Source organism: Rhinopithecus bieti, unplaced genomic scaffold (genome assembly GCF_001698545.2).
Source record: "Rhinopithecus bieti isolate Rb0 unplaced genomic scaffold, ASM169854v2 scaffold_74563, whole genome shotgun sequence".
NCBI lineage: Eukaryota > Metazoa > Chordata > Mammalia > Primates > Cercopithecidae > Rhinopithecus > Rhinopithecus bieti.
The window spans coordinates 935696-958948 of NW_016827726.1; the positions used below are offsets into that span (position 1 = coordinate 935696).

Genomic DNA, 23253 nt, shown 5'->3' on the forward strand with positions numbered 1-23253 from the left:
GCTCCAAAGGGGCCGCAGAGCATCCACAGATGTCATCCTTGGGAACTTGTGGTCTGTGCAGCGGGCCACACCACTGCATCAAGGCACATGAGTGCAATGGCGCAGCCTGCGTGAGGAACCTGCTGTTGATGCTGATCAAAATACTGGAGTTTGCAAGTGACGGTTTTTTTTTTTTTTTTTTTTTTGCAAATTAGGGTTGATTCAAAGATTTCCCTGTAACAACGTCACACTCAGGATGATCTAGCATCAGCCAGATATGGCGCCCTGGGGTGAGAGGTCTCCCATGCAGGGGCCCAGCGAGGGGGTGGTATTTATGCTGTGCCTTGAAGAAAAGGAAGGGCTGGATGTATGGAAAATGCAAGTCTGGCAGGAGGATGAGTGGGCGGGAGACAGAGGCAGGAAAGCTGCAGCAGGCACAGCGAGCCTCCAGAGGTTCCTCTCGGCTGGCCAGAGCAGACTAGAGCCGCACTGGGAAGGATCTTGACCACTAAGGTCAAGGTCTAATCTGGACTCTGACCCACACACCAGCCCTTCCTCAGAACACCCCCTCGATGTTCCACATCAAAAGGTGCATGATCAGATAAGTCCTAGAAATGCCACATGCTGCGTCGCCTCTCGGAAAATCGTCATCCACAAGAGCACAGTAAAAGCCCTGAGAAGTCCTGCAGGGGGAAGTCTGTCTGACTCCACTTAGCCCAGCAATCCCCACTCATTTGACCAAGGGCACCCTCATTCCCAGAACCCCCACTAATATCTGCGAGATCCACTTTGAAAAATGCCATCATAGAAAGGGGGAATTGCTGAGCAGGGGCAGAGCGATGTGTTCAGAGCTGAGCTCACAGAGGAGGTGGGAGTCAGAACCAGGTGAGGGTGGGAGGGACGATGGGGCTGAGGGAGCCAGGCTGAGGCAGAGACACGACTAAGAGGCTGCGTGTGGTGCACAGTGGGGCTGGGAAGGCCTGAGGAACCAGAGGCAGGAGGGAGGTGGTAGGGGCAGAGGGACAAGAGTCCCTTGGGGTGAGTAGTCCAGACTTGGCATTCAAGCAGACCAGGGATTTGAGCTTGAGGAACCACAGAGATGGTAGAGCCGCTGCCTGAGACAGTTCTGGTGGGAGATGAGTAAGTGTGGCTCGGGGCATCTTGCGTGTGAGGAGCCTGTGGACAGGTGGCTATACCATACAAGAGACAAAGCCCACTTTCTTGTCTCTTCAAAGGTACCCTCAGGTTGAAAGGTGGCCCCCTTTGGTTTGAGCTGGGGAGCCGCTTAATGAAACACACCAGCATCATTCATTCATTCCTCCAGTAAACAGCTGTCAGGTCCGGCCGGGGCCAGGTTGAAGTGTCAGGACACTGACGTGGAAATGAGGGCCATGGTGAAGCCTGCACAAAGGCCCAGTGAGGCTGGGGCTGACTGCCCAGAGCAGATACCGTGTGTTCTGGGTCATAAACAGTCACACAAGGAGAAAGGGCATCCCAGGCAGAGGCACGTGCAGCTTGAGGTGCTGAAAAGGGTGTGGAGAAGAAACACGTGACTGGAGGGAGATTCCCCCACAAGAAATCACTTCATGGCCCAGACCTCAGTTTTCCCACCTGTGAAATGGGTGTAATAACTTCCACTGCGGGGTCCTCTGCAAGGCCCACAGAGGAATGGCTGCAGAAGTTCCCTCATCCACACACCAGGCCCCACTAGGCCTTATGCCAGCCACGGGGGCCACCAAGATGAATGAGTCTCAAGGCCAAGGTGGGCTTCTTCGTGCCACTGGCACAGGATATCTGCTTTTTACCCTCCAGGGTTTAGGAGGCGATTATTGCTGGAATCAATGCCGGGGCTGTCCTCAGCTCCCAGGGACTAGGTTCCAGATGTGTGCATCTGGCAGCCATGCTTTGGTCCCGGCTTGAGCGTGGGGATCCGTGGGCCGCTCAAGAAGAGGCAGATGTATTTTGACAAGCCTGCCACAGCTTCTGCAGCATCCTGAGTCAAAATAAGCCCTTCTCTTGGGCAGCCCCAGGGACGGGCTATTTCTGCACCATGTTTCTTTTTTCTACACAGGGGGCTGAACAGCAATGATTCCAGCTAAAAACAGAAGCTGCCCCAGCTGGAGCCCACAATATTCCCCTCAATGACAGAAACTTCAGCGCGCAGCCTGTCAGGAACTCAGGAAGTCTTTCGTGTGGGCTCAAACTCAGATAATTTCCCCTGAGGGTAGGCAGTCCAACCCCAGGAACACTCTGATAGCCTTCCAACCCCAGGTGGTTACGAATAATAAAAATAAGTCCTTACAGGAATACGAAACTTCACCAATGGCAAAGCATTTTCTTGCTCAAACAGTAACCTGTTGAGGGGATTCTATTATTCCCATTTTAACGATGAGCAAACCGAGGTTTCGAGAGTTGACCTGCCTCTGGAGGGATGGAGGAGAGAAGATTTGAGCCCATAGCCGTTGAACTGTCTTGGGAGAAAGAAAGAGTCTGCAAAAGAGAAAATGGAATTGTGGCAGAGGTGGCTTCAAACAGTTTCTCAGTTTGACATGATCAGCACCAAAGGGCTGGAGTTCTTGCTTTCTGTGCCAGGCACTATGCAAAGGTACATACATTCACACACCGCATCTCATTTAATCTTCCAAACAGCCCTGGAAAAGGGGATTGCTGTGGCCTTTTTCTGGATAGGGAAACTGAGGATCAGAGAGACAAAGTGTCTTCTTCCCATTTGGCTACAAGAAACGCAGGCTCAACCTGGGGTCTTCTGCATCCAGCAACTAAGCAGAAAACTCCTTTGCCTCCCTGGTACTGGAAAAGCTGAGGCCAAGAACCAGCTAGGTGGGATAGGAAGTAAGGCTGACCCCAGAGAAAGCAGGGCGGGCAGATGAAGGTGTCTCCAGGTGTTTTCCAAACCCAAGGAAGCATCAGCATCTCCGTGACTGTATGTGGTTCTGTGGGTACCACTCTCGATAGCAAGTCCTATACTGAGGAATTGATTCTGGTTTTTCAGTTCTCCTTCAACACTTACGTTGTATCTGTGAGGAAGTCTCAGTACGTCCTCAACACTCTCTAATGTTAGCCCCCTCCCTGTCCATGACCAGAGGGATAGCCTTAGACTGAGGGCCTCACACCAAGTGAGACAGTACACAGATTTCCTTTTCACTGCATTTATGTGCATAGTTACCTTCCGTTAATAGCAAGTGATACTAGTTTTCTGGTCTAAAGTGCCCATGTGAGGTTTCTTTTTTAAATAAATGCAATGAAGGGTTTTATTTCTGCAAGTGAATGAAATGAGAGAAATGTTAAGTAAATAGCACAGGTGGTTTGGAGATGTGGCAAATACCACAGAGGTGCTACTCCACCAGCCAAGCTGGGGACACGCTGGCTCCTCACTTCTGGGCCAGCCCTGGCACCAGCCTCACACGGTGCCCCTGGAAGCAGCTGGCAAGACCCCAGAGAAACTGGCCCCAGCGCCCCTCCTCAGAGAACTGCCTGGCCTCTCATCTTTCAGGGTTGTACAGAGGCTGTCTGGAGCTCCAAGCCTCAGTCCCACCCTCTCATTTGCTGAACAAGCTGGGCACCAGGTCTTATTTGTCTCTGAGCTCCAGTTCCAGCACAGGCTCCCACAGGCTTGCTGCCAAATGTCTGTCTACTGTGCCCTGAGATATGCTGGGGAGAAGGGGCAGAGTCTCTCGCAGGTAAATGATGAAAATAGCAACTTGAACCCATAAGGGGAGATGGTACAAAGTCAGCAACTGTCTGCACCAGCCCCTTCTCTCATGGACATCCAAATTCAAGCCCTTCTTGTGACGCAGTAGGAAAGGACGGTTCTGGAACCACACACCCAGAGCACAGATCTCAGCGGCCTCTGACGACTGATGGCCTCGAGCGAGCGGCTGTGCTTCCCTCCCCAGCTTCCCCCTCTGTGGAGTGTGATTATTGCGATGCCAGCTTCCTAGGTCTGTTGAGAGGCTCCCTGAGTTCATGCAGATGAAGAGCTTGCAGCACCCCTCACCCTTGGCACCCCATTCATGGTTCCTGTTCCTCCATGGCAGGCACTGGCTAGCAATTCCCAGGTGTTATCTCAAGCCTGGCACCAGCCTGGCAAAGTGGGCTCAGAAAGACACAGTGCCTTGCTGCAGATCACAGAGCCAAAGAGTGCTGAGGCTAGGTAGAAGCCCAGGCTCTCCAGCTGCATCCCTGGTGCCCTGTCCCCAGCACCCCTCAGCCCCTACCCACATGTCCTTGTCCTGAGGCCCCTGCTTCTCACAGCTCCTTCTTCCTTTGACCAGCTCTTTTCTCCTTTTATCTTCCACAGTAAGAACTCTTTTCCTTTTGACCGGGGACAGCCAGGCCTTCATTTGCTGGATCAATCTTAAAGCTCCCCGCTGACCCCAGCCTTGCTGCCACCCTTGCTGCCTTCCATCCTCCATAGGTTGCCTCCATAAAGTCACTGGGAAAGCAAGGACTCTTGATTGCATGACACAGAACCCTAACTCAAACTGGGGAGGCACAAAGAGTCCACATCACCTCTCTGAGCCTCAGTTTGCCCTTCAGTGTAATGGGGTCATAATGCTACATGTAGTACAGTTTGATGTAAGGATGAAAGGAAGCAACGCATGTCAAAGCCTTAGAACTGTGTCTGGCAGGTGGTAAGCGCTCATGATCAGCGTACCATTTGTATTGTTATTGCTACTGTTATTACCACTACTCAAGGGATGCGGGGTCAGAGACACTGCCCTATCTTCAAATAACTCACTGTTAAGAAGGAAAAGCATAAATATGTGCACAAAGATAGGTAAACATCCCAAGATCACAGCAGCCTACAAGACAGCAGAGCCAGGCGAATTGTACAGTGTCAGAGCGATACAACTCTGCAGTCAAACAGGTGTACCGTGATCCAGCGCCACAGTGGGAATGAAAAAACTACACAATCCATTTATTCCACAAACATTTACCAGGTGCCCACCATGGGCCAGGCGCCGTGCCAAGGCATCGGGGCTGCAACAATGGCCAGAGAGACGTCATCTCTGCCCTTGGGGGACTCCCACCCAGCAGAAGAGATAAACCCAGAACAAATAATTATTGAAGTTCAGTGGAGCTCAGAAGAAAAATTATATTAGGCCATAAAATGTCTACCAGAAAACAGAGCTTAGTCTGAGGGTGTAGCCTGCAAGGCTTCTTTCCTGAGGAAGTGGGGATTAAAGGGCATGACAGTCGGCAGGGAGAGCAGCTGGATGAGAGCTGGAAAGCAGAGGTTATACACAGTATTTAAGGGCGACATCTGGCTTCTACCATAAGGCAGAGCAGTTGAAGTTCAGTCCAGAGTCAAAATGCGTGGAGTCTAATCCCAGCTCTACCACGTGCTAGCTGTGACCTCTTGGCCAATATAATGCACCTCTCTTAGCCCTAGTTCCTTCATCTGCATAATGATCACAATGTAAGTACCCCACTGGATTAAGTGAAATAACAAACGTGAACTACTTAGCACATTACCAGTCAATCCTATTTTAGATGCAAGTGATAGAAAAACAAATGTAAATGGTTAAAGGCCAAAGGAGTTGTATTTGTTTATGTAACTGAAAAATTCAAGGGTAGATCTTTGGATTTCAGGAAGGGCTTGATCCAGGAGCTCACAAAATGTGACTGAGGTTCAGTCTCTCTCTGTCTATTAGCGCCTCTTCTGGCGTGGCTTTCCTTTGGGGCCGGCTCTTTCCACACTGTGACCCTGCAGCTCCAGGGTCATGCTTTCCCACCTCAGCAAGTCCAACAGAAAGAGAGGTTTTCTAATATTTCCAGGACAAGCCCCAGGATTGAGTCTCACTGGACCATCTTGGATCACATGTTCATCCCTAAATCCTAGGCCTGGGTTCCATGCCAATCCCTAGAGCTTGAGGGAAAGAAGATTCAATTCCATCCAAACCACATGGCCAGAGAATGGGAACGAGTGGCTCCCCAAGGGAATATTAAGGTTCTATATGGAAGAAAAGCTACCAGAGAAAATAGGACAACCTGCGTCTACCATAGCAACCACACAGAGACACAGGGTGACCATGGACAGTGAGGAATAATCCCTCAGTGCCACCTCATCCTGCATCCAGCCATGGAGTGAGCCTCATCTCCCATTCAGACACCCTGGTTTCAGAAGGACAGAGAGGTTCAGAAAGCAAATTCTGGGACCAGACAGCCTAGATGCAACCCCGGTATAGCACCTTCTAGTTGTGTGACCTTGGCAAGTTTCCTGACCTCTCTCTGCCTCTCTCCTTCTCTGTAAAATGGGCATAACAATAGTACTTACCTCATAAGGTGGTTGTGGGGCTGAAATGAGCTGGTATAAATAAAGCTCATGTAAACCCATTTTCGTTGAGCACCCAACTGTGTGCCTCACGTTCAGCTGAGACTTCTGTACAGTCCTCATTGAATCTTCACCACAGACATGAGTTTTTGCACCCTGCACTTCTGATGAGGAAACTGAGGCTCAGAGAGGTGCAGTGACTTGCCTACAGTCACCCAGCTAGTGAATGGCTGAGCTGGAGCCCAGCCCCAGGCTTTCAAATGCAATATCTGAGCTCCCGCCACGCTCCGCAAGGAGCCAAGCTGGGGAATCTGACAACCCAGCAGTCCAAGTGGAAAGCCAGAGCAGGTTTCCAAGGAGAAGGAGGAGAGGTGTTGGGAACATGCAGTTATTTACAGGATGCCGTGTGGGCTGCGGCATGAGAGAGGGAGCTGTCCTGAGGTGAGGAGGGAGCGGGAGAGACTGGGTCCTCAGTTTCCTCATCTACAGACAGAGATGACGATGGCAGCCTTTCACCAAGAGTGGGCCGATGAAAGGACGTGGCAAATGTGCAGGGCCTGCGCACGGCGGGTTCTCAGGAAGGTGGAGGGTGGGGAGGACCAGCTGGGGTGTGATTGGGTGGCTGTTGTCTTCATCAGTAGGACCAGAGCCTGACCCAGGGACTGGGGGCCTCGGCTTTCCCAGAAATGAGGAAGGAACCTGCCTGGATCCTTCACTGTGGACCTTGGTCCTCCAAAACTGGCAATTTGCTAAGGAAACTGAGCTGACAAACGCAGTCAGAGAATTTAGAACTGGGGACTGAAGAACTGAACTAGGGACTCACGGTGGATTCTACCTGCTTCTTAAAACCTCCAAAAGGCCCCCATCTCAGTCTGAGCATCCAGGCCTCTCACCAAGGCTGATGAGGTCCCAAACAACCTGGGATTCAGTTCCTATTACATTCCCTGCCACCTGGGCTCCGTTCCGTCCTGGGAACAAGCTGAGCTCACTCCCAGCTCAGGGGAGCATCATTCAGGCCATACTTTCTGCCCCAGATCTTCAGCATGGGCCTCATCTGATTTTTCAGGTCAGGCTCAGATGTCACCTCTAGGAGCCTTACTGGGACATCCCTGCTCTGTCTTTCTCATATCACCTGGCTTTATTTCTGCAGTGCACTCACCACTCTGAATTATCTTTCCATTCACAGATGCTCCTTGACTTACAATGGGTTTATGTCCCAATAAACCCATCGTAAGATGAAAATATTGTAAGTTGAAAATGCATTTAATACACTGAACCTACTGAGCATCACAGCTGAACCTAGTCTACCTTAAACATGCTCAGACACTTACGTCAGCCTAGTTGTGCAAAGTCAACTACCACAAAGCTACTTTATAGTAAAGCGTTGGATATATCATGTAATTTATTGAATGTTGTACTGAAAGTGGAAAACAAAGTGGTTGTAAGGGTACCTGAGATATGGATTCTACTGAATGTGTATTGCTGTCACACCACTATAAACTCAAAAAAAAAAAAAATCATAAGTTGAGCCATTGTAATTTGGGAGCCATTGTATCTGTTAATTGCTTGTCCACTCCCACCAGAAACACCCATTAGGCAGGGCCTTCCTCTGCCTTATTCTCCCTGTATTCCAGCTTGGAGACATGGCTGGCCCAGAGCAGTTGCTCAGGGAGCAGGGTGAAGCGAGCATGAAGGTGCTGGTTTCTGCCAGACATGGGCGTGATGGTTGATTCCAGCTGCTGGCAGCTGTGTGCCTCCCAGCGCCAGGGCCCGTGCGTACACTGTCTCAGCCCAGCAATGTGCCTGCAAGGAAAGTGTCAATATCCCACGTTGCAAATGAGGAAACTTAGGCTCAGAGAGGAAAGCTGACTTGCCCAAAGTCACACAGTGAGGGCCAGGCAAAGTCTGGATACAAACCCAATGCCCCTTCCTGCCATTCCCTGGGGGAAATGAGCTCTGAAGAACAGTACATAATAGGAGGTGAGAGAACGCCTTTGGAGAGACCCTCCTGGAGCCCCAAAGTGCTCAATACTGAGGACTGGGAGTCGTGAGCTGGTGCCTGTGGTGGAGATGACCAGAGCACACCCATACCTGCTTACCCCTCTTCTGAGCGCAAGCGACACCACCCTTCCCAGCCCCTTGCAGCTGGCAAGCCCAAGGCACTAGGCCTGGCCAACGAATGGTGAGCAGAAAATGGCTATCGGTGAATCCACGAGGATCCTGGCAGGGAGCACGGACCACTGCATCGGGCCCATTTGAGGAGAGCTACCTCAAGGCATGGGCAGGGTGAACAGGTCCCACGAGGATGGCAGAGCTCCCTGGGACCAGTGTCAGTGGGGAGCCATTACCATCTCCAACCTGAGGGGCAAGGAAGGAGCAGTTGTCAAGCTTAGAGAGGGTACAAGCAGGAAATGTACACAATAAATGACACCAAAAAATCCCAGTGACAAAATGACACAGTGATGAGGCCAAAGCATGGAAGGAACTTGTGAAGTTATAGGCACCAGCTGCGAAATGCAAAAAAGCCTCCACCTTCAGCCGAGAGACACTCTGATTGTTCTCTTTTCCTTGCCTCTAATCCCTGCCAGTACCTCTTTGATAAAACCCAAGAAAGCCGAGGACCAAGGGAGCCTGTTGATTGGTCTCTGCGGGGCAGCCTCCTGGGCACAGGGCAGCAGGGGAAGGGAAAGGGCAGAACTGGAGAAAGAAACAAGATAGCCTGAAGGATCATTTTCCAGCATGAAAACCTTGATAACACATAGCTCCCTCTTGCTACCACAGAAGCCACATGTTCTGATGGCATCATAAGATGATGGAGGCTCCATGAGCCTCACCAACCAAGCACACAGTGTCCCTCCTCCAATTATAGCCTGGCATGGTCTGACCATCACAGTGGGAACCAAACAAAACAAAGCAAAAACAACAAGCTAAGGAGACACATCTGAGAGCCTATTGCAAAGAAAAAAGCATCTTTGGGAAAACATTTAAAACTTGATGACTTGGAATCAGGAGGCGTAGCTAGGGCAGAGAGGCATTGAAATTATGCAGTCTAAAAACACCCTGAAAGTCACCTTGGGAAGGCCTGTGGGACCAAGAGTCAGAGGACTTTCAAATGCATCAAATGGAAAGAGGCCAGATAAAGAACTGTCAAGATGCTTGATGATCACAGCTCTAAGATGAAAAAGAGATATCCAGAAGATCTGAGGAAGCCTCAGCCCCAGTCCCAACTAAGGAGGACCTCAGGGAAATCCCTGCTCCAAAATGGTCTCTTGGAAGTAAGGGCACCAAAGGCACTGCTCCTGCAGGCAAATGTTCCAACTTCAGTTGACAAACTAGATGCAGACAAATTGCCAGGAACAGATGGCACCCACCCAAGAATGCCGATGCCACTCAAGGGTGAAGCTGCAGATTTGTTGGCCTAAAATATGTGCATCTTTGAGGAGGTGTGGAGATATGAACTGGGATCTGTGGATATGAATATTTGGACTTTGGCACATCTTTGAGCAAGCACCACCATTGTGAGTTCCCTCCCTTTCAGTCAACGTGACAATGGGGACCAGCTTGTAGTAGGTCAAGATGCAGCTTAGAGACAAAGGAAGATCAGCTTCTTCTTGGAATGTGAGAATATTAAATGGTAGGGCTTCCCAGGATTGGGACCTGCCTGATAAGAAGTTTTCTTAAGGAGGGCACACACAGCTCCAAAGTTACAGATTCCAGCAGGTCCCTTCCAGGTGGCCAAGACAGAAACCTAATTCAGAGCAACTGAAGGAAAAAGGCACCATTTATTGGCTCACATAACTGAAAAGTGCATGAGCAGAGGAAGCTTCAAGGTACATCGGGACCTGTCAAACACCGTCATCAGGAATTTGCCTCCTGCCCTTCTCTCAGCTGTGTGCTTTTCTGCATTGGCATCATCCTTGGGCAGGCCCTCCCCAGGTGGTGGCAAGCCAGTCACCAGCTGCTCAGTCCCACATTCTGCCAGCCCTGCTAATTCCATACATAGAGGCTCCTTTTGGTCAGGCACTGTGGCTCATGCCTGTAATCGCAGCACATTGGGAGGCCAAGGCAGGAGGATCACTTGAGCCCAGGAGTTCAAGACCAGCCTGTAGCCCCAGCTACTTGGGATGCTGAAGCAGAGGATCTCTTGAGCCCAGGAGGTTGAGGCAGCAGTGAGCCATGATTGTGCAATTGCTCTCCAGCTTCTGTCAAGAGAGAAAGAGAGAAAGAGAGAAAAGAAAGAAAGAAAGAAAGAAAGAAAGAAGGAAGGAAAGGGAGAGAGAAAGAAGAGGGGAAGAAAGAAAGAGAGAGAGAGGAAGGAAGGAAGGAAGGGAGGGAGGGAGGGAGGGAGGGAGGGAGTCGCTTTCCCATTGGTTCCAGCTAAAGTCCCAGGGCTGACTCTCATTGGCTTAGCTTGTGTCACTTGCCATCCTAGAGCCAATCACCATGGCCAGGTGGCTACCCAGCACTCTAATTAGCTGGCTATGGATCTAATGCCCACCCATGGCAGTAGGACATAGAGTCAGCCCCACCCAAACCACAAAGACTGAGGGTGGAGAATACAGGAACTCCAGGCAACACCAGACAGGTCAAAAATGTATTATCACCACAGCAAATTACACCAGAAACATCTCAATGACAAAATGCCATAGTGATAGGGTGAGAGCACGGAAGGAAATCATGGGGTTATATGTGTGGGTAAGAAATCTAAAAAAAAAAAAGTTTCAGAAGGGGCAAGTGCAAGATTTAAACAGCTATTATTACGCTCTGTGGTCCAGAAAGTGGCCTCAGTCTGCAAATCCTGCCCCTGAGATGGGACCTCAAAGACTGTGGGCCAAGGCAAGTTATTTCAACCCCAAGCAGGTGGGGCAATGCCAGGCATGTATTCTACCTCTGGAAATATTCACTGACCATCCACAATCAAAAAAGTCTTGGGCTTGACGTTGGGGATTCAGGGATGAGCAAAGCATGCCCTTGCCCTCAAGCAGCTTAGGATCCAGCAGCAGGAGACAATCAAAGATAGGGGGAAAAGGGCACCCCAGAGGTGTGGAGGGCTCTGTAGCAGGGAGCGCTGTGTGGGAGAAGAGTTGAGGTAAACAGGTTGACAAAGGAAGCAGAAGTCAGATCAAGAGGGGCCCTAGTGGGTTTGGACTTGATGCTGTAGGTAATGGTGAGTCATCGAAGGCCTTTGAGCACAGGAGTGACCCAAGCAGGGTGACGCTTCATCGCCTTAATGGATCCAGACAAAGGCCCAGTGGAGAGTCACAGAGAGGATCAAAGGGCTGGCAACAGGCCTAGAAGGGAGATGGCAGAGGGAAGGCTAGAAAGCTGGAGGCAGGGAGAGCACTGATTAAAGTCAGGCATGGGAGCACGGTGGCTTCCAGACACTGGACCCAGGTGGGGACAGAGTGACCTTGTGAAGTCAAAGAGAATGTTGCTTTGTTCAGCTCCTACCAGGAAAGGTGAGTGTTGCACAGACGCACCCCAATGTCATTTATGTAACCGTGACCCCCTCAAGAGGGGGTGTAGGCTGGAAACTGGGACCAACTCAGTCACTAACAAACAGGTTTTGGTAGAGTCCTGAGTAACAGTCATAAAGGAAGGCAGAGGGCCACCTGGCTGTCTGGGGATGTTCCTTAATTATTCATTAAACAGCCACTTCCTGTGGGCCTGTTTTGGGGCTGGTCCTTCTCTGGGCTCTGAGCCCAGAGACATGTAGCCGGCATGCCCCTGTCTTATTCTGTCATAGCCCAGCACCTGCTGAAAGCGCCCTGCCCCTGGGTGTGTTTGCTCAAGCAGTGCCCACTTCTCCTACTAGAAGAGACAGAAATTTGTGTATTTTCTCACCATGTATCCCCAGCAACAAGAAGAGCCCCTGGCATACAGTAGATGCTCAGTATGTGTTTGCTAAGTAAAGGACTCCCTCCTCTTCAGTGAGCCCCATCCTCCAAGGGCTCACAATCCAGTAGGGAAGTCAGCCAAGAAAGCAACCTTAAGTATAAAGCTTAGTGCCACAGTGAAGGGGTCCACCTGGGTGCATGAAAGAAACTCTGGTTCCGTCCTGTTTCCCAAGTTAGATTTTTTTTTTTTTAATGCTCTAGCTGTGCCGTAATGGTCAAAGCAAAGGTTTGCCAAGCACACATAGCAGACAAAGCCATTCCACCCAAAGCAAACAGCACGGGCAAAAGCTCAGAAACATGGTTGAGGTTGTGGCATGTCCAAGAACTGTAAATCACTTGGTGTTGATGGGGCACAAGTGGCTACTATGAGACTGCAGAAAGCAGTCAGAGTCTGATCACCAAGGGCCTTCAAGGCCAGTTTAAAGGGCTTGGACTTTATCCTGAAGGCAATGGGAAGACATTAAAGGATTTTGTATTAGTTAGGATCCTTTTGGATTCTTAAAGTGGCTTTAAACAAGAAAAAAAGGGAAGAGGCAAAAGTAGAAAACCCAGATTGGAGTCTCTGGCCCTCTCTGCTCATGTACCTCAGTTGATCTCTGGGGCTGGGGAGACCAGATGTGCTCATCAGTCCAGCCCAGGTCATGTGATCCACCACCCATGGGTCCAAATGAAATACACAGGTGGGCTCCTCCGAAGCCGACGCCACACGAGGGAGGAGTTGGCCAAAAAACTGTGACCACGGCGTGTTTTAAAGAGAGGAGTGATGCAGTCAGATCCGTGTTTTAGAAAGCTCTGATTCTCCTACAGGTCTGGAAGCCAGTTAGAAAGTAAAGAAGAAGGCAAGAGCAGAGGCAGGAGCAGTGGTCCAAGGCTGCTGGTGAGAACAGGGCTGAGCCAAGCTGATTGGAAGTGAGCAAAGGCGTGCCCCAGAGAGAATTTCTTATGTAAGTCCTCAGGGCACAGCTCTGAGCCCTGACCTACAGCTCCATCACTTTTGGTCACCTTGAGACCTAGAACACCCAGCCCCATCAAGGACCAGCCCGTGGCGAGGTCTCCATATAGGGTGCCCTAGCAGGATCACCCAAACTCTGGAACTAGTTGCCTTGAAGCTGCAGACCCAGGCTTGGCTTCTAGAAACCCCCCAATCTCCCTCAGGAAATGTGGCCACCTGGAGAGACACACCAGGTTCAGATGCTGTTGCTCCTGCTTCTTGGCTGTGTTACCCTGAACAAGGGCTTAACCTCTCTGAGTCTGAATATCCCTCTCTGAATATAAAGCGGAGGTAATGATATTTAAGGTAACAGAGGCGAGGGCCTGGGGATTAAATCAGATAAAGATTATGAATCACTTTTCCCCATGAGAGGCTCAGTTGTTGAAAATCCCTTCCTCTTCTGCCCTTTAAGCTTTTCTCTGGCTTCATCTTCCCAAGACTTCCCCAATCCTTTGCTTGTTTGCCAAATAAAAGGGGTTTTGTTTCATTTTGTTTTTCTGCCAGGAAGAAACAACTGGAGGTTGAGTGGCCCAGAGCAGCCATTTTTAAATTTGTGGGTGGAAAATTCCTCCTCTTGTTGGGCCTGAAGTCTAAGTCCCTTCTGGACTTTCTTCACACAGTTCCCATTTTGGGGGACCCAAATATCCTAGGCCCTCGTACGCAGGGGAGGAAGGGAGGGAGCCAAGAAGAGGGGTAAAAGAAGAACCATCTCCCCATTTTCCTCTAAGCTTTAAATTTTTTTCTTTCTCATTCCAACTTAAATACACGCAGGGAGATTATGAGGCGGAGTTCTCTGACCAAGCGGACCATAAAAAGAGGTTTTGTCTAGTGGTCACTCTGCCCTGAACTCCAGAAGAGAATGCTATGCCTTGCCTGGGTGTTGGAGAGAAAGAAGGAATTAATACTTGCTGAGGCTATGCTACTGTTTCCTAAGCACTGTTTGATTAGAGCCACACAACCACCCTGGGAGGTAGAAATCACTCCCCCATTTCACCAGTGGGGACACAGTCTCAGGGCAAAGCCACACACTAGGGTCACACGGGAAGGGGCAGAGGATTAGTGAGATTTAACTCCCTGTCTTTACGTGGCCAGTGCCCATGGCTTCCACCACCATGAAGCCTCTGAGATGACTTGGATGGCCCCAGAGCTTTCATGCCTCAGGAGCAGGGGGTGCCAGCCACCCCTGCCCCTTCCCTGCTTTAAGCCTCCAATTCCATCTGGCTTGCAAGCTGTGTGTGTTTGATTCTCCTCCTCAGAGCTCCCTCTTCACTAAGACAGCACTTAACATGTTGTATGGTCATTGACTGTTTGCGGGCATCTGTGTCCCGCTTGCTTCTGAGTGCTTTGAATCACAGAGTCTCGGATCTGAAAGGATCTGGAGAGTGTGAACTGGTCCGTGTGTTAGCTCTCAGTGAAGCATTTGCATCTCTCACTGTGGAACGAAGTGGGGGAGAGAAACTCTGAAACTTCTGGTACACCTTTGCCTGGGAGAACTCCTGGGGTGCTGCAGGACCTCTGTATATGTTAGATAAGAGAACGAGTGAGTGAAAAATGCCTGCTACATAGGGTTGTCAGACAGCTTAGAGGGTTGGCATCCGTAACATCCCTAAAGCAATGCTTGGCACACTGGAGGTGTTTAGGACATGTGGAGCTGGGTGCTGAGTTATACTTAAAAAAGAATACTTACCTAGAGTGAGAAGTTTCATTAACTTGTTATGCGACCTTGAGAAAGTCCTTTCCCCTTTCTTACCCTCTGTTTCCCCATCTGTAAATTGAGGACACTGGGTTAGATGACCAGAAAGTTATCTTTTCATCACTGATTTTTTTAATGTATGTCTCATTGCCTCCCTTCATCCAACCCTCCCCAACCACATACGCACACGCATGCACACACACACACACACACACACACACGTCTATTAATCTCCAGTAGCATTCCACTGCCCCTTGGCACTCTCTCTCTCTTTCATTTCCTCAACCAGAGGCCCCATAAGCTTATTAACCTCTGTTGTCCATGTTCCACCAATATCCTTGCTTTAACAAAACAGGAATAATGTCTTTTTGAATTCATTTTTATCAACAAGCAAGATCTGTTTTGTGGGCCAGAGTGTGCTGGTTCTAAATGGAAAGTAGAAGTCATTTCCAGAAAGCTCACTTACTCCATAAATGCAGGGGTTCTGCCGACTGCAAGATGGAAAGAACATCTATCTTCACAAATGTAGGCGACACCATAGAGGCAGTCGTTCAAGGGACAAGGGAAAAGCTTTCCATTCCAAAAGGAACAGGAAGGCTGGAAACTAAAAATTCCTCCTAGAACGAGAACAAAATCACACTCCAGGGTCACTTCCAACTTCACAATTCTTGACACTGAGATTCATAGAATTTAAGATTCTAAAGTTGTGAGTAAATGTGTATAATTGGTTGATTTGAAGCTTCCATGAATCCTAAAATATTCTATGGTTCCATGATCCAGTTTTTCTGTAAGATGAGGATCCAGGATCTTATGATTCTCTAACTCTATTGACCCAGGGCAAGGGTTTTTCAACCAGTCGATGTGTCAGAAACAGTTGCGGAGCTGGGCAAAAAGATGCAAATTCCTGGGCTTCTGTGTCAGAGATTTTGGTTTGCGCCATGTGGGATGAAGCACAATAATCTGCAATTTTTTAACAAGTCCCCCACTCCAGTGGTTCTGAGTAGGAGTGGGCTACTCTTTGACATATAGTGTTGTAGGGAGCCTATAATTCTGTGATTCTAAATGTGATTCTAAAATGGTCTTTTGCATGATTCTGGTATCCTGCAACTCTGTTATTCTATTTCCCTGTGGCTAAGGAGAAGATTCTAACGTGTAAAAACTGTCTTTCTGAGCATGGGTTTCTCAGGTGGAGAAGGAAAGGGACCAAGCATCCTGAGGGTGGACAGACACTCAGGAAGGGGACCCTCTCAAGAGCATGGAAAGCAAACTCTGATGCTCCACTGATTGTGCCTGGGCAAGTCCAGAGCTGAAACTCAGAAATGAGGATGCTTGTCTGGGGTCATTGGCTGGCTCTAGGGACAGGCCATCAGAGAAGTTCTTGATGCACGGGGATGTCCAAACACAGCTCAAATAGTGAGAGGAGAGGAGACAGAAGTCATAAATGAGAGCTGGAAAAAGAACCAGAGGCAAGAGAGGAAAGATTTATTACCAAAATATTCTTCCTTTGATAGGATGGGGGCAAGGAGACTGCAGACTGGTGTGCAGACATGAAAATGCAAGGTTTCAGGAAAGTACAGGATGAGGGGAGCTAACCATGTGGGCATATCCAGGGGTACAGTGTGAGCTGGGAGACAACTGCTTTGACATGCTAATGAGTGCCTGAATCTGGGAGGGTGGGACGGGATGAAGGCTGGCAGAGGACCTCTGAGGAGCAGCTGGGCAGATGCTGGGCTGGGAGAGAGGCTCTGAGTTAGGGGCCAGGCTTTGGGATAGGGAGGGGCTCACCCAGGGAATTTCCACATGGACTCCATGCACCACCAATGAGTCAAAGAGTTCATATATTGAGGCTGGTACCCTCTTTCTGAGAAAAGTGAAGAATGAATCCAGGTACCATGGCTCCTGCCTGCAATCCCAGAGCTTTGGGAGGCTAAGACAAGATTGCTTGAGGCCAGGACTAGCCTGGGCAACATAGTGAGACCTTGTCTCCATAGAAAATAAAAAATAAAAATCAGCAGGCTTGGTGTTGCACCCATGTAGTCCCAGCTACTCAAGAGGCTGAGATGGATCACTTGAACTCAGGACTTCAGGGCTGCAGTGAGCTATGATTGTACCACTGCACTCCAGCCTGGGCAACAGAACAAGACTCTGTATCTAAAAAAAATAAAATAAGAATGAAGGGTGCCAGGGCTTCTGCAGTTTCCCAGGTGGGATAGGAGCCAGCAAGTTGAATTAATGAGGGTGTCTCTGGTGGGGGCAGAATAGATAAGGAGGGGTCAGTCACTATCTGTGACGCATTTTGCCTGCATACCTGCCCAGTGGTAATGACACACTCCTGGCTGTACACACACACCCTTACTGCCCCACACAATCGCAGTGACACATGTTCCAGCCCACTGTAGCACACTCATATCTGCAACCTTACCACTGATGGTTACACAGGACTACACCATTTCATACTGATGGTAACACCCTATCACTTGGAGCATTCCTGGTTGACAGCAACACTTAGACATACACCAATATACAGAAATGGTGATATGTCCCCAGAGCCTTTGTGTCTGGCACAGTCTATGTAAATGGTGTCCTCTGTGGTTGTGCAGTACACAACCTGCACAGCTCTAGGTAGTACTCTTGCCTTACAGCCAAATGCCCAAACAATGCCATTGACTTCTTCTACTCTAACAACACTCCACGTAGGTCTATACCATCACACACCAACAACACACTGACACAGGAGTCACATCCCATCGGGAGGGAAACACCAGCACACACTGAGAGTCACAGACCCACGCCTGCCCTGCCACACATTAATGATGACACACAGTGCCTGTGTCACTGCACCTGAGTGCTACCACTCTCCCATCTGCACAGTCCCACACTGCTGGGCACTCAAATACACCATTGCACACTTATGGGTTTGCCTTCACACCATGCCATTCCATGTTGAAGGAGGTACACTGGGACCCTCACACTGATGGCACCCAGCCATTGTCAGTGACAAGAGGGAAGGCACTCATCAGATGAGCAAGGTGGCCTAGAGCCCTTCTCTGTGTACCACCCCCGCAGTTCTGTTTCCTCGGGCACATGGCCAACCTCCCAAACCAAGACCAACTCTGCCCCTTCAGGCTCACGCTAGAATGACAGGATGTGAAGCCAGTGTCTGGAGCATTTGAATGTCTCCCTGCACCCACCAACATAACTCCCAGCAAGCTCAGGACCAGCCAGCGAGCTCCAGATCAGAGCTGGTGCCTGGCATTTCCTAGACACCCCCTCACCTCCCACATGGCATCCAGGATGCCCTCTGGGCTGAGGCAATTGCAGGGAAGAAATGGGCTGACCTTTGGACGAGAGCCTTATGCAAGCTCTCTCACTGATCACCACATTTATGGTCTGTGACAGTTGTCATTCCTCGCACATTGTTCCTCGATCCTCACACAAAGTACTAACATTAGCTCTCTTGATTGGCTTCCTACTGAACATTCAAGGCATATACATAACATCTTACAAATCTCTTCAAATCTGAGCCCCTCCTCCTGCCCCCAGGGCTCATAAATAAAAGTGGAAATTCAGCTCCAGCCAGGATAAGTCACCTGAAGCAGAGCCACATCTATATTTTACCAGGTGACTCTTAGAAGCTGTCTACAGAGCAAGCTCGGCAAGAACCTGCGGCTAGGCGTGTTTGCACTCCCGCTGGATTAGAGATGCAGGAGATGAAGGAAATGCTGGCAACCCACATGACATGAGGACCCTGATCTGGGTGTGATTTCCTGGCAGTTTTTTTTTTTTTTTTTTTCTTTCAGTGAGAAACTGGAGAACAGGGAAGACTATAAATGCCAATGTAAAAAAAATATCTGCAGAGCAAAAGTTACATTTCCATAGGCTGTGGGATGTGTCAGGAGAGAAACAGCCCCATGTGCTGGAAGGACCACAGAACTCAGTGTCAGGCAAGCCTGGTCTGGAATGCTGGCTCTGCCAAAGATTCATTTTATCTCCCTGGGCCTCAACTTTCCCATCTTGAACATAAGCGCTTGTGTAAATTAAATGAGAACATGTAAGTTATATAAAGCACCAAAGTTAACACCTGAGACATAATGAAAGCTCAAATATTCACTATTAGTAGTAGTATTTTAATCATTAGGAAATGCTTATGATATTCAGCAACTTTTTCAATAATAGTAGGTCATTTGGGAAGCATGTCAAGGCTGGTAACACTGAATAGGGAGCAGGTACTCATCTCTTCATCACCTTTCTTTAATGGCTAAAGTATCATGATTTACCCCTTATTGCTCAATAAAATGAAGTCACCAAAATGTGGCTGAGCTGTCTTCCTATTCACCAGTAAGATTTTCTGCAGTGAGACACAGTTCATGTCAGCTTAGGCAGATTTTTATAGACTCAGAGATGCTTGGGCTCAAAGGGAGCTTTAGCCATCAGCTGGACCAGCCTCCCACCCACGTGCCATCTTCCAGATGTAGAGAACCCATAACCCCACATGGGGCAGTCTATGCTATGGCTGGACAGCTCCTATGGAGAGCAGGTTCTTCCTCTCAGAGCTTCTGCCTGCTTCCTTTACCTTTCCCCCATTGCCCTAATTCTATCGCCAGCAATAGAGAAAGCAATAGTACTACTCTTCCCCTGCAACAGTTATTCATCCATTCAAGCACTTCCTTAGCACCTACTTTGCCAGGCACGTTACTAAGCGGGGGAATTATAAATTAAGCAGGAATTGCCAGCCCTTCAAGGGTTAATGCCCCCTCAGTGTTCTTTCTCCCAGGTGAAAGATCCTCAAATCCTTCAACCTGCCCTCATTTGACCTGTTTTCCAGGTGCCCACCACCAGACTAGCCCCTTCTCGAGCTTGACATACTCAAGTTTGTCAAAGTCCATCTTAAAGTGTGGTGTCCAGAACTGAGCTCAGTATTTTCCCTAAACCTCAACTGGATTTGTAGCCCAGTTCAGCTGTGTCCATGTCAAAAGCAATACCAGTTGTGGAAAAACCTCAGTTGTAACCAGAGTGCTGGCAGCCAGGTCCCATTTACTAAGCATGTTCTTGAAGCACATGAAGAAAGAGGTGATGAGGAGGACTGTGCACTCGAAATGACATGATGTCAGATCTCCCTGCCCAGAACTCCCCTCAGGCATTAGTGGAAAGTCTAAGTAACTCTGATCAAAGAGCCTCCCTGCCACTGCCATCCCCCTCTTAGTATCTGCCTTAGGAAAGGGAAGAAAAATAAAGAATAAGCATTCTATGCTGATGGCCCAACACAGTGCTAAACATGGAACTCAGTCCTAAAGGAGGGGCCTTCTTTACCCAAGCCTGTAAGGGGAGAACAGACATAGGCTTCAGAAGGTGATTCTCCAGGTGACAAGGCCTCTTGCTCACCAGTGGCCAGGTTCACCAGTTCACCAGGTTCACCAGTGGCCTCTGACTTGTCGGCGGGGTGGGGGGGATGGGTTTCCTGCTTTAAGGCCTTGGCTGTGATCGTGTGTGAAGGGATAAGCTCCCCCTCATTGGAACGAATAAGGCCTTTGCTGTGATCATGTGTGAAGGGATAAGCTCCCCCTCATTGGAACGAAATCACATTTCTGCAACTCTTGTTGCCCCTTCCTTGGAAGGAGGCCATCCCCTTAGAAGGAGAAGCCATCTCCACTCTGACATACCCTGACAGATGTAGAAACTCCTGCAGATCTTTCAAAGGCCTTGTGCAAAGCCCCTCCTCTCTGAAACCATTTTCCTACACATCGGGCCTGATTAAAGGGAGCAATTGGGAGCCGAAAGATGGCAGGCAGAATAAAGAGGCTCATTAAGAGAAAGTAATAAAACAAAAAAAAATGAGTGCCAGGGGAAGAGGAAAAGCTGGGGATGGTAGCAGATGTTGTCATGCCTCTTGGAAGTCCTTTTACTTTCTTGGGCATAGGAGGAAAAGAAATGGCCTTCTAGAATAAATTTTGCCAGAGGAGTCCTTATTCTTCACAGGATATCAGATCTCAAAGGGATTAGTGAGTGGCTTGCCTAAGGTCCACTGCAGTTTTGCATCAGTCTTCTTTCACTGGGTGCTGACCCACTGCGAGGGTCTTGCCCACACGCTCCATCAGTGTTTCCTGAGTGCTCCTGTGGCTGGGCACTGTGCTGGGGAGGGGGGCGGCTGTAAAGATGATCCGGCCAAGGTCCAGTCCTGGAGCTGCTCACAGGCAAGAGACAAGCCAACAGGTGGAATGGGAGTCGCTGAGGCAAGGGCTTGTCTAGGAGCCGCAGGAACCCCAAGAAGTGCGACCACTCTGCCTGGAGAAACCAAAGAGGGCTTTCCCAAGGAGGCGAACTTTGAGCTCTGCTTTAAAGAGCCCTTCCTCCACCCCCTGCCCCCACCACTCCTCAGGAGCAGCAAGCTTGTGGGCCTGGAGCTGTGGCCAGGATGTCTGGCTGCAGGGAGATGGCAGGGGCGTCTGCGAGGGGGAGGAGAACAGTGTAAGGTGGAGGAGAGAGGAGAGGGGAGCGAGAAAAGAGGGGGAGGAATGGGGGGAGAAGGAGACGGGAGGGAGGGAGAGAGGGAGAGAAGGAAGGGACGACGGGGGAGGGAGGAAGGGAGAGAGAGAGTGAGGAGAGAGAGACAGGGGAGAGAGAGAGAGGAGAGAAAGACAGAGGAGAGAGAGAGAGAGTGAGGAGAGAGAGACAGGGGAGAGAGAGAGAGGAGAGAAAGACAGGAGAGAGAGAGAGAGAGAGAGAGAGAGAGAGAGACAGAGAGAGAGAGAGAGGAGAGAAAGACAGGAGAGAGAGAGAGAGAGAGAGAGAGAGAGAGAGAGAGAGAGATTTGAATTTCCCATCTGGAAGGGGAGCGGTAGAACGTCAGGGCCCGGCTGAGGGGCGTGATTGGAGGGCGCCTTCGCAGCCGCCCGCGGCAGAAGCCGCGGCCCCAGCTCGCCTGGCGGAGTTGCACGCGGCGGCGGGAGCTGGAATAGCAGAAGGAACCACCTCGTGGAGTCGGGCCGGAGCCCTGCAGTGGCTCAGACGGTTGCAGGGACCGCCAGGTCGGTGCTGGCCGAGGGCCGGGAGGGCGGAGCCGGGCTGTGGGCAACAGGGTCCCGGTTCTCGCTTCGAGGCCTTGGGGCAACTCGGGAATCTGGGGAGCACGGCTTTCGGGGGGACAGCTCCCCAAGGCTGCCTGGGCACTGGATGGGGACTCAGAGGCGGTAGAGGGGACACTCTCGGACGCGCTCTCCATGGTGCTGAAAGGACAGCTCCCTGCGAGGGGCCGCGAGCAGGCGGCTGGCTGCGAACTAAGGGGAGGCGTGGGCCCTAGCCGGAGACTCCGGGTAGAGCCCGAATGGCCGGGGTCCTGGAGCCAGGACCGCCCCGGCTGCGGCGGAGACTCAAGTCTGAACCCAGAGAACAACTTTGAGCTCGCGGGGGTGGGGGACGTCGATCTAAGCTACTTCTGGCTGTGCTTAACCCGAAGCCCGCCGGAGCACGCTTCGCCCAGGAGGAGGGAGTCGCCCCCGAGGGGTACAGTTCGTGCTCCCGGAGTGAGTCAGAGGGCGGCGGCAAGGGGGCGGACAGACCGCAGGTGGAGGGGAGGAGAACGTAAACGTCGACTGGGGATGGGGGACCAAGGGGACTATTTGTCTTTTTCCGGGAGGAGAAGCGGCTTGGGCAGCGTAGTCCGGCGCCTGGAGTCTTCGGGAACGACCCCTTCTGTGCTCTCGCTCTCGTCGGCCTCAATTTGCCCCCTCCCCCAGCAAAGTTTGAAACCGGGCAGGGCCTTGGGGTTGGAGCTATGTGTGTTGGGGGAAGGGGCGCTCTCTGTGGCCCACTGGGAGCTCCAAGGCAGAGTTGCTGGGGGTATAGGTCTCCGAGGGGGTCCGATAGAGGGGCGCCGGGGTTCCTGTCCTCTCTTCTGGCGGGGAAACGGGAACCCCTGGCCACTTCCGCTTTTCAGCCGGGGCCGGCTCCCTACCTCCTCGCATCCTCCGCTGCCCCTCCCCTCCCCCATGCTTCTCCCATCCCGGGCCACGGGGTGGGGACGGGGCGGGGGGAGGAGGTGGAATGACGTCCCCTGTCTCTGCCACTGCCTTTGGCGTACAGTCCCCTGCCACAAGCAAATGAGTGTTGAATTGAGTTGCGGTGAATATAGCCCAGACTTGAGCCATAAAAACAGAAAAACAGCCATAAGGACAACCATTGCAGGTGCCCGAGTCGGCTTGTCAGATGGCGGGGCCCAGTCCCGAAAACCTCCAGGGGCTCAGATGGTCGACCCTGAGCCGGTGCTTGGGCTGGGGCGGGCTCGGAGGCAGTCGGAGAGGGCAAGGAAGCTGAAGGCGCGCCCTGGGTCCCCAGCGCACTGAAGGCAGGGAAACCTAGCCCTACAGCAGCATCCCTCCCCGCCCCCCGCCTCCCCTCCCCC

General features: G+C 50.7%; 1 protein-coding gene across 3 annotated transcripts in view; it reads left to right on the forward strand.

The window, feature by feature from the left end:
- Window positions 1–23253, forward strand: part of CPLX2 (complexin 2) — an 88475-nt gene that overhangs the window by 53836 nt on the left and 11386 nt on the right. The window contains exon 1 of one of the 3 annotated variants that reach the window (XM_017864097.1): window positions 21536–21880. The exons of 1 other annotated variant lie outside the window; for it this stretch is intronic. The gene's annotated coding sequence lies outside the window, so the exon portion shown is untranslated. Of the gene's footprint in view, window positions 1–21535; window positions 22376–23253 lie in introns of those variants that run through there. One more of the 3 variants, XM_017864099.1, reaches the window with a different exon arrangement.